General features: G+C 32.2%; 1 pseudogene; it reads right to left on the bottom strand.

Annotated features, from left to right (window-relative positions):
- Window positions 1-4,116: 4,116 nt before the first annotated feature.
- Window positions 4,117-11,176, bottom strand: LOC133823374 (ABC transporter C family member 3-like; annotated as a pseudogene).
- Between the last annotated feature and the right edge of the window lie 1,198 nt (window positions 11,177-12,374).

Below are 12,374 nucleotides of genomic sequence, written 5' to 3'. Positions count from 1 at the left end.
AATAATAATTAATTAAGTTAATTATCTTTATAAATATGAAAGAGCAATCTTTCAGGAAGAAGATTTTTAAGAGGTAAAAGTTTTTTGACTGTTAGACTCTCTCTCAATAAAAGAAAGCGATAAATTTTTCTAAACTTTAAAATATATTCACAACACCCTCTTTCTTGTTAAACCTCTCTAGATCTCATGTGTTGAGTACATCTAGAGAGTTCTAAATCAACTTTTTGAATCCTACGTGCCCACACACGTCCTTGTGTGTTTGAGGATTGGTTTGGAAGATCAAGGTGTGAGCTTTCAAAATAAGTATAGGAAGATAGTTGATTTATACAAAAAGAATCATGGACTCTTGATAGGCTACAAGAGGTAAGATCTAATCTATTTGTGTTTGATTTAATATATCTATACATGTATGATCCTGGCTGGTATTAATATTTTTTTTAAAAGATTCATTCTGGTGCGTGTACTTATTTATCATATTTAATACCAACAAATGGTAGCAGAGAAGTCTACATATATATATTTAATGTTGTGTGGGTTTCTTGCATTTGTTATATGTATGTTGCTATATATTGAATGGATGGATGTGTTTTTTGAATGTATGGTTGAATGATGGATCATTAATTATATGGTGCTATTGGGTAAAGAATTTGAATTTCTAGATCTTGTGTAAGACATAAAGGGCATAGGATTTTTATAAATTTGATTTTTGAAATTTAGATCTGAAAATTTTGTACACAAGAAAAAGGAGGACCCAAGCCACCAGCCAACAGGCTTGTGGCCCGAGCCCTAGCCACATGGATCAAGCAAGCTCGTTCTTCCTGTGGGTCCTCCGCACCTACATCAAGCGCCCTGCGCACCAGAACCCAGACCCACGCCAGCGCCCAGCTTCTTTGCCCCCTACGCACCACAAGAGCGCCGAGCCCGAGGCGCACCCGTACTTGCCTGTGTACCCAGGCCCTCGCCTACCCACGCATGGAATTGGTTCCGAGCCATGCTCCTACGTCTAAGGCATGCCGAGTCCTAGTGGCTCTCCTAGCTGCCGGCCTTAGTGGTCTATTGCACCAATCTTTATGCCCAAGCTAAATCCTACTTTTGTGCTATTAATCATTCATTTAAATTTTTTGAATTTATAAGATTAATTATCTCATTTTAGTTTTGTTAGAAAAATAAAATATCATTTAGTTGGTTAATATCTTATCTTAAGATTAAATAATTATTTGAATTTGATTATATTATTATTTAAATTCAACTAAATAAAAAAGATAAAAAAAAATGGTTATTTAATTAAATGTTAGTTTTACTTAAATAAATTAGTTAGAAACTTAGTTTCTAAATAATTAGTTGGGCCTAGTAGAGTTTCAGAATTTTACTTAGCTAGGTAGTAATAGTAGTAGTAGTAGTAGTAGTAGTTTTTTTGGAAACTCATAGAAATAGTTATGGATTTTATAAGTTTAACCTATAGTTTAGAAATATCAATTATAAAATAAGTTTTGATTAATATAGCTGATACTATAAATATTATTTATTATAACCTACGGTTTAGATAGAATAATGAGCATGACACTTGTCACATGCATGTTTATTTAAGGATTTTAGATGAATTAATTAATAATGAATGAATCTAGAAGAACTAGAACCTTCCAGCAGATATTAGGATCATGTTTTACTCAGTCAAAGTTGTTTTAACAAACTTCAAGTGTGTTGAAAATGTGCAAAACCATGTTTAAAATATCAGCGTATGCTGATATATCGTAGCTATAGGCGTCGATATGTCGCCTACGGAAGATACGGAAAACACGTTGACTTCGCACGAACGAAGCCACGGAAGCTCGGGACATAGGTAGGGGAGATATATCGCCTAGGGTAGGCAATATATCGGCTCCTGGAGGCATTTTTGTAATTTTGTTGATTTAAATTAGAAGCAGCCTCCAACAACCTAGATTTGCTTATGAATGTTTTTGACCGAATTCTGGGCATCTTTCGAACAGAAAGTCAAATATATTTAATTATTATTCATTTATTTATTCATTTTAAAAGGGGTTAGTTTCACTCCTTGAACTCTACAAATAGGACATAGTACTCAGCCATTTCATTCATTATTCAAACACTCTTTAGAGGCTCCAAGCTGCTAAGTTTACTCTAGAGAGAAAACACTAGGGTTTGGGATTTAAAATCTTTTCAATCTAAGCTTTATAAACACTTGGGAAGTAAGATAGAGTGACATTTTGGTATTTTAGGTGTAGATTGAAGTTCTAGTCCATCCAAGGTATTCTTATCCTCATATTTAGTATCTTACAGTTGTTTCAGTTTCTTTTAGATCTTAACTTGATTTTATGGCTTCTTGGTGAGGTATTTAAGTTCTTGATACTTAAGGTTCTTCGGTAAGTTTCTATCTCGATGATTTAGATCTTTTTTTCATCTCCTTTTCTTTAGAAACTCATGACTCTTATTGTTGATTTTAGGAGTTTTCCATCCTGTTCTTATCTCCAATGTCCCGGTTTTTGGTAAGGAAAATAGGTTAGATTATATGTGTTATGATATGTTTATATGCTATCATATGTTATGTGCTATGTATATGCATATGAATATGTTTTTAGTCGATTGGGGCTTATAGTTGCTTAGATAGCAAGCCCCAAGATTTTTATCATTATCGTGGTTTCGAGTTATGATTTACCCTACCGCGATTAGTAGACTAAGGACTTAGATGGGTTATCATATACTATTTTGTGATCTAACCTACCTTGATTAGTAGACTGAGGACCTAGATGGTTTTATCACATACTACGATAATGAGTTAATGGCCATTAATATTGTAGTCCTATATGATATACGTTTTTACGTCATATGTTTTATAGTATATGTTTTATGATATAGTCTTATGATTTATGATATATGTTTTTAGTGGATTTTCCTTGCTGGGCATTAGGCTCATTCCTTTTATTTTAGATGCTGCAAGAAAATGAACTTGGAAGGCGGGATAGATTTGTGGCAGTTCGGCATGTGTATTGGGGATGGATGGATTGAATCACTACAAGAAAAATACTTTCAATAAGACTGAAAAAGTATTATCAAATATATACCATAACACTTTTTGATGTGTTAAGGAAAGCAGTGTTATAGTAGGTTTGAGTACTTTGTATAACACTTTTTCATAGTTATAGACATGTGTTATGTTATAGCCTATGATAACACTTTTGTTGTGTTATTTTAATAGTTAGATAAGTATTTCATTGTGTTATTTATAAATAGATTATATAACAATTTTTTGTACTTACAAAGTAGTGTTATGATACACTTTATAATAGCACACTTTCTACATTATAGAAATTAATTTGCATAACATAATTTTACGCGTATAAACCAGTGTTATTGTAAAAGATACAATAACTCATTTTTTGTATTATTCTAATATTTGGATAAGCTTGAATTATTATTATATAACATTGTACATTATCATAATATTTTTATAAGTTTTCTTTATTATTATATTTATATTAAGGCATAATACAATTTTTTGCTTGTACAAAAGTGTTATTGACTATTATACTATAATACTTTTTCTTTTATATTATATGCATATTTGATAAGTTTTAATTAACTTTTGTTGTATAAATTAACCTATATATATTTTCAACTTACACAAAACTAGGGAAAAATGATCCTTGATGTTAAACAAGGTAACATAAATAAGTATTTATTTGTTACTCAAATATAATTACACAATCATATAGCAAGATAATTTATACTCTATGCAAAGTTAGTAAAATACATTTCTTTAATTCTAAAAGCTTCAACTATAATTGTTTTGTATTGCTCCAAAGAAATACATCTTAATATACCTACAAAACATGACATTTACTCATTAGGAATATAGAAATTATGAAAACAATCTGCAAAGAGTTATCAATGGCACACTTTCAATGAATTAAGATTTCACTTGCAAAGCATAAATTGCTGACCTTATATTGTGCAATAAGTCCACTGCCCTTCATGGTTTCATAAACAATATTGTCATTGTTATTTTCCACTATGAGAACCTCTTTTGTCTTGTCCATACAAGAAATAATAAGCATTCTTAAGTTGGACTACCTCAACACATGGCTTGCTGAAATGAGGCTGCGAAAAACATGTCATTTACTGATTGTTTCAAGAAAAACTTAGAAAAACTATTTCATCTAGTTAATAAAGTTTTAAAATGGAAAAACAAAAATAAGATTAAGGGACATAAATATTTTTGCAAAGAAGAACAAATATATCAACAATGGTTCTAATAAAATTAGAAATTATATGCCTTTCTTCTGTTACGATCAATAGATTCATGTACAAACACAGCTTTGCAAGTTGTGGCACATCTTCACCTCTCCATTTCCAAAGTTCCACCAATATCCTTTATGGCAAGTACTTCGATTCAAGTTGTGCAACTAAAGTAGTGCTTCGATTTAAAGGTATTCCTTCCCTTTTCCTCACTTCATCTCCAAGTTGGCACTTATCTAGAGCCTAAAACATGTAACAGAGACATTAAACATAATGTAACAACAGGAAGTTTCAGATTATAATGAAGTGACCAAAAAAAAAATGCCCACCTCCCATATTTTTTCATCAGTGTACTCTTCAAGTGGATCTAAGTTGCTTCTTACAGTCCCTTCAAATATGGTTGGATCTTGAGGGATAATGCTAAGCTTTGACCTCAAGTCATGCAGCCCAATAGAAGATATGTTGATGCCATGAATTACAATTTGACCAGTAGCCGGGTCAACAATTCGAAAAAGTGTCTGTCTGAGAGTTGATTTTCCACTGCCTGTTCTTCCTACAATGCCGGTTTTGAGTCCTCCATGAAAAGTGCATGTTAGACCTCACAATACAAGTGGTACGTGGGGTGAATACCAAACCTACAATACGCCCATCAAGATTAACAAAATGTTAAAATCATACAAATGAACCTCTCTAGAAGTTGAAGGAAAGTTTTGTTGAAATAAAAAGCAGAATACTAGGATATACTTGTAGATCACAAATATTGACTTCTCCTTGTGAAGCCCATGAAGGATCTGGCCTATTTGATTCTATTACAAGAGAAGGCTCACTTTGGATGCTAGTGTATTGAATTACTCTCGCAACTGATATTATTTTGTTCTCCATTTGACAATGATCCCATACAACCCATATTTGTAACGTATTCTGAGTAAGTCCATACATGACAGCTAACCCTGCAATTCCTTTAATAACACAAATAGGAAAAGGGATAAACTCAGTTTTTTACACTTACCAATCGAAACAGGATTGAAAAACTTGACTTGTATCCATATAAAAATACTTGCCTGGATCAATAGCTCCCTTGGGAACACATATCAGTATAACCAAAGAGAAAGCAAAAGTAACAGCACACAAAATGTCTAAGCAAAAGCATAGCCATTCCATTGCACCAGATATTGAAATTAGGCCTGGAATATCCATCCATCAATTTCATGCTTGTCTCCTGGAACCTAGACTCTTGATTGAAAATCCTTATGGTTGTCAACCCAGAAATTGTTTCTGCAAAATGTTGAATCAGTGAAGCCTTGCAAACTCCAAGTAATCGTGCTGATTCTCTCGTTGTAGGTATGTAGTATTGCTGCATAATTATAAGCTACTTAGAACTTGTCTATCACATTTAAATAGAAGTTAGATACTCATATTTTGCAAAGTCGAAGATAAAATAAAAAAACTAAAAAGACATTCTGAAGTATTCAAGAAATACACAAGATGGTAAACTAAGAAGGTTAAGTATACCTCATACCAGATGTAGGCTGCAATGACAGGGACAAAAGATATTGTAACCTGCCATGAAACTTGGCACATTACAGCAATAATTCCAATAAGATGGATCGTAGAGACAGCGAATGCATAAACTTGCTTCGAAATCTTAAGATCCACTGCACTTTGGTCTGTAGAAACCTGAAAAAGAAAGAAAAAAAGAATAAACAAAGATTTTTAAGCACTACAGTAATCTAAGATAGAGGAAAACAATATAAATAGAGAAACAAACACTCCTTAAAATAAAACCTATGCACTTACTCTGTTCAAAATTCTTCCACTAGGAGTAGCTTCAAAGAACGACATAGGAGGGCGAAAAAGGCATTCATGCATTTTATTAAAGAGTAAAGTAGCTATCTTATGAGAGGTTGTGACTGGAAGCATAGATCTCACAGGGACATAAAAATAACTTCCAATGGCCAAAATAACATATACGACTATAAGTGTGGTGCTCACAAGAGGCTTTTCATCTTCTAAAATAGGACTAGCCAATGCCATCCAGTAGTTGCTTCTGATTTGAAGGCCATGAAATAAAACTTGTGCAAGAAGTATAAGAGGCACAAGAGCTCCTCCATATGCTGTTGTAAAGTATTTCAGATAGACTAAAAAACACACTCTTCCCTTCTCTCTTTCTTCTTCTTGAACAAGCTGCCTTTTTGGTTCCCCGCTTTTTGCTTCTTCTTTCTTCATCAGCCCACTTGCACTGGCTGATTTTAAACAAATTAGAGAGCAATGAATTTCCTATGATGATATGATATCACAAAGAAATGCATACAACTCACTTACCAGTATAAGATCAGCTGTGGGTAAGAATTCAATTTGATGAGTGACATAAATAATTGTTTTTGAACTCAAGAGGCCTAGTATGCATTCCTGTTATCAAGAAAAAAAAATAGATGGTTCAGAATAATAGAAAAGAATTATCTTAAATGAATAGAAGGTATTTTCTCTTTTGCTTATTCATTCAACGTAATTATTTTTTTTAACATAAATTGATTACCCTGAAGAGATGAGAACCTGTGTGAGCATCCACAACACTGAAAGGATCATCAAATAGATAGATATCAGCATCTTGATATAAGGCACATGCAATTTGCATTCTCTGCTTTTGTCCACTGCTCAAATTAATTCCTCTCTCCCCAATGACTGTCTGATCACCAAATGAAAGGATTTCCAAGCCCTTCTTCAAGGAACATGCTTCTAAAACCCTCTCATACTTTTCCCTGTCCATCTCTTTACCAAACATAATGTTCTCTTCTATCTTATGCGAGAGTTCTGCATGTCTAAAGCTCAAGATGAAAACTTTTTCCATTTTATTGATTTGAGAAAGGAACAAGACAAGGAAAAGAGTGTATGTATAGAATTGGAAGCTAGCAGAGCCTATAGAGAAATAATTCGAAACTATATATAAGTGGTGAAAAACAATATTCTTAAAATATGTCCTAGCCGAGGAGAGATTGAAAACTTCTTGAAAATTGTCCACTCTTTTTGAAACAAACACAATAGGAAAAATAGAAACAGTGCATTATTGTTCTCCTTTAGTGCTGCATCATGTCTTTGACACACCTTTTTCTATTGCAGACCAAGCCAAGCCAAGGGCAAGAAAAGAAGTCACAAGGAACGAACTGAGTGAGCTTAGACAAATAAACACACACACACAGAAAGAGAAAAAGAGAAAGAGAGATAGAGTATAAACTATATATTATGCTGGGGTCTGGTTCGGCCAAGCTTTTTGATCAAAGAACAAGTGCAAAAGGTTCTTCATGGATATACTTTGAATATCCATTTCATTTTCCTGAGAAGTAAACTTAGAAGGAAAAATAAATTGAAGATGCATATACTAATTATACTGCACCCCAAAAACTGGCGGCCGCAGTAGAGAAGTGGCCAACTTATATTTGTAAATAAAGCACTTTCTTTCGATTGTTCGCATCTTTATATATATGTCTATCTATCTTCTTGATTAATGACAGTTAATACTACATGGTCCTTGCATTCTCAACTTTACTGTTACAGTCAGTATCTTTAAAAGAAACAACAGAAAAGCAAAGGGCAGAACAAAGACAAGGACAAAACAATTAACCAAAATAGGCATGAACAAGGTATATAATTCTCATTTACTGAAGCATAATATAACACTATCATTATGTGTATCTTTCTCGTTGATCATTTTCAACTATATTTTTTTGCTATATATATATATGATAAATGAGATAATATAATTTTTACAACTATATAGCAAGAAGAGGAAAATAACTATATTTCTCTTGAAAAAAAAATAAGTAGTCAAGGGACAACTCTATAACTATACAGAATCTTATATTGCTTTATGCTATATATGTAGGCCATTACTTAGAATAACATATATAGTTTTCTCTTCAAAAACTAATATAAATACCTATACCATGATGCATAGAGAGCCTCAACCAAATTGACAGGATATGGTTCTTGATAGTTCATTAGTTAACTTTATTTGCAGTTCGATCTGATTCTAGCTAGAAAATTATAAATCAATTCATGTTCATATTTCAGGGTGACTAAGAAGTTTGGACGGCCACTACATGTTCTAGTAAGTATCTCTAAAAGAAACAACAGAAAAGCAAAGGGCAGAACAAAGACAAGGACAAAACAATTAACCAAAATAGGCACGAACAAGGTATATAATTCTCGTACTGACATATATATGTGGATATCATACTAAAAAGTAATTCTAAACATTTGGAACATGCCTCATTTGATTTTATTTGCTACTAAAAATATGTTGCAATCACCATGGAGCTCACTCAAATAGTCACATTAGCAAACTAAAAGATATCATCAAAATATTTGTATCATCAAATACAATCATTTCCAGCTACTAAAAATCAAATCCATTATAGCCTTTAATCAGATTAAGCTATATAATTTGAACTCTAAAAAGACTTCAAATTTTTTGATTAGTCTAATAATAATGAAGCTCATGTATTAGAGGTTGTATATTTTATATAAGACTTATTAAGACTTTAAAATTATATTAAACCAATATGAAGCCAAAAAAATCTTCACACTACAAGAGACACAAAATATACTACACTACTTGAAGTAGCCAGAATGAGGCATAATAATATAACCATGAAATAAAGTTGGAGAGTGAAAGTTAAATTAGGTCTCACCATTGCTCCTATAACTAGAAGTACACAAATCTGCATAATAAAAAATTAAATTTACCATATATCAAAAGCAAGAAAGTCATAATAAGGTATGGGCATTGAAAAAAGAGAAGACTTTGTTCTATAATTACATGGTTCATCTTTATAATGCATGAAATATAATCAAGAATGATGCATCAATGACACAAGTATAAATCAATAAATAGATGCAATTTCTGGTTCATTCATGAAATAAAAGATTAATTCATAAGAAAGTTCCATTAGAATATTTGTATTAAAAGTAGTCATCTTTAGTAGCTATACTGGAAATGGTAACTTATTAGAACAATAATAAAAAATAATGGTGGTGTTAAAGAAAGATTACAAAGTGCACAAACTCCCATGCTTACACATATATATGTTATATATTATGTGTTTCAAAATGGCTAATTGTACAATTACAAATAAGAATGAAGAATGAAAACAATAGAATACTGATTTTAACTCAGACTTTTCCTCAAACAGATGGTATGCAACAAAACTTTGAGTATACTTTAATGACTTAATTGATGTTGTAAACTTAAACACTAGCCGTGCCAGGTCAATAATTCAACAAGCAAGCAAAGATATAAAGACAATATATATATGTACATATATAAATTCATAAGGATAGCTCTGCCAAAAAATAGGTATGTATCATGGAAGCCACGTAAGAATTAAAAACTACCTGGGTTTGGATGCTTCAAGGAGGGTAGATTGTGTTATGGTAGACGAACTGGAACTCCTACTATCAGGGGGAGACTGAATTGGCAATGATGTAGCTTGAGAAGGTTGATAACAACAGGTTTGAGTATATGTTAGTTTTAATGTGAATCTAATGCTGCTACTGGGCTTGTCGAAGTATTAATTAACTTAAAAAAATGATAGATTTACTATTTCTTAATAAACTTAAGAAATAATGCTTTAAAGAAATGAGAAAACAATAACTGATATTTATTGTATGCACATGCAATTATGAATAACAGAATATAATATTACTATAACATCTACTTTAGTTAAACAATCCTTTTATTTTATTTAAAATATAATTAAATAATTGGATTAATTACAATTGCATTCTCCATGTGTCATTTTTATATAAAAAAGTCTTTCATTTTCAAGAAAAATCCAGAACAGGCATTCCGACAAATACAATATGAGCATTGGAAAATAACAAATTTAATAATGTAATTCAGATTGAATCCATTAATACAGTATACAATTCCTTCTCAAACCAAACACTAACAGATCTATGTATATGAAGCCAAACCAGATCTCAATATCTCCTTACTCCACTTTTTTCTTTTTTTTTCAAAGACGATCTTTCCTCAAAAAGGAAAAATGAAAAATGGCAAACAGACTTGATCCAGAGACCCACATTACTCAAAACTAACATAAGACAAATAATTACCCAATAAAACAAAAGTACACAATCACAAATGATTCACACTCAAACAAAATGCAATCTTGTACAAATTGGAGATCTGTGCCCAAACCATGTCCAAGATTAGTACAATGATTCTGCATTCAATTTAATTTATGTAAATATATATATAAATATATCTATATAGAAATACTTACAGGGAGACCCGGAAACAGAATCTGAGCCCATATTTGAGTTGGAGAAACTGTACCACTCAATATCACTGGTAACGTAGAAACCCCTCTGACAACCACTGAAGCTTCGCTAGATCTGAACCGAAGAAGAAGAGCGGTGTGGTTGAACGATGATCTAAACTAGCGGTGAGCAATGAGCTCGATCTATGGAGGTGCTCTTCGATCTACGCTTCGATCTATATGAGGAAGTTGTTCTCCGACCTGCAAAAAACGAACAAGGAGAAGAAGAAGGAGGAGGGGCCCGAGCCGGATATATCTTGAGATTTTAATTTTACATAAAAATATAAATTTAAATAAGGTGCATAGAAGAGTTATAATTACACATGTGTTCTTACCTTTGTTCTTGTAGATGCTTCATTGCCAAGAGAAAGCACGGGAGAGGGCATCTCCAAGGAAGAGAGCAGTAGAGAGGGCTTCCAATGGGGAGAAAAATTGAAGGAGAGGGTTTCGCTGGGAAGAGAAAACAATTGAGTGGAATTTACAGAGGAGAGAGTACTCCACAAAGAGAGAGCAATCGAGAGGAAACAAGGAGAGAGTGTTTTAGAGAGAGAAAGAGAGTGAGTGAGGAAAATAACATAGCGTTGGAAATCCATTGGAAAAAAATATGTTTAACCTTTCACATAAAAATATAACATTGCTGCTCAAAAATTTTGAGGCCCGCCATTTGTTTAACTTTTTTTTTTTTACTTTGGCACTTTCTCGTATTTTAATTATAATACTTTTTAAATAGTATTATAATGATGTGTTATGGAAATGGGTGTTTGGTGTAGTGAATAGACTGCTGGAAGATCGAGGATGAAGTTGTTTTAAGTCATTTAATTTATGATTTTATGTATTTCTGCACTTAGTATTTAAACGATTTATTAAAGTTTATGTTTTTATGTTTTATGTACTAAACAATGGGTACCCATACCTTATTTTGTATTTCGTACCATATTTTGGATTTTAATAAAGTTCTAATATTTTATGTATGTATGTATTCCAATATAGTAGTTATGCTTAGTAGCCTTAATGGTCCGAGGTCTAGAATTAGTCGGGGCATTACAGTTGGTATCAGAGACCACAGTTCATACGCATGAAGTTCTCCTTGATACACATGCACAAGCTCCAGATCTAACCAACAATGTAAGTGTTTATGTTATGATCATTATGTTTATGTTAATTGCTAACATTTTAGTCATTATGTTTTCAGTTAAGAATGAATGAAGCTTTGACCTATCATGATATCCGAGCCATTAAGGCATTGAAAAGGATTAAAGAGCCAAGGAATACAATAAGAGTGGTAGACAGAATCACTCAAAGATTGATCCTTTTTCACAAAGAGATAGTTCACCTTCAAATCAATAGGCAAATTATGATGAGAGCCACGGAACAATATGTCTTAGTAATTAGGCTTTTTAAGGATTTTCCGTCTGTAATTTCAACATTAGAAGAATTATGGGAGACTATAGATGATGAAGATGATTCACCAGTAGCCATGAGATATTATTTCCTTATACTAAGGTTCACCTCTAAGTTTGAATTTCAATTCACTGAACAAAAGCATAATATCTTAATGAAAATTCCCCGAGGTAGTTTCGAGGCTCATAGTAATGATGATTATGAATAAATAGATGATGATATGTTAGATGAAGCGTCAAATGTAGAAGATCCTGATTTTTAGATTTACCCTAGATATTTTTTTTAGTTTAGTTTATTCATTTCTCTATTTATTTATTTTTGAATATATGATTGTACTTAGTGAAAATCTTTTTCTAAATGAATATAATTGTTATTTTTGAATGACATGTATGGGTTTGA

Source organism: Humulus lupulus, chromosome 3 (genome assembly GCF_963169125.1).
Source record: "Humulus lupulus chromosome 3, drHumLupu1.1, whole genome shotgun sequence".
In the NCBI taxonomy this organism is placed as follows: domain Eukaryota; kingdom Viridiplantae; phylum Streptophyta; class Magnoliopsida; order Rosales; family Cannabaceae; genus Humulus; species Humulus lupulus.
The sequence above is the reverse complement of the archived record's forward strand: the minus strand, read 5'-3'. Positions and strand labels throughout refer to the sequence as shown.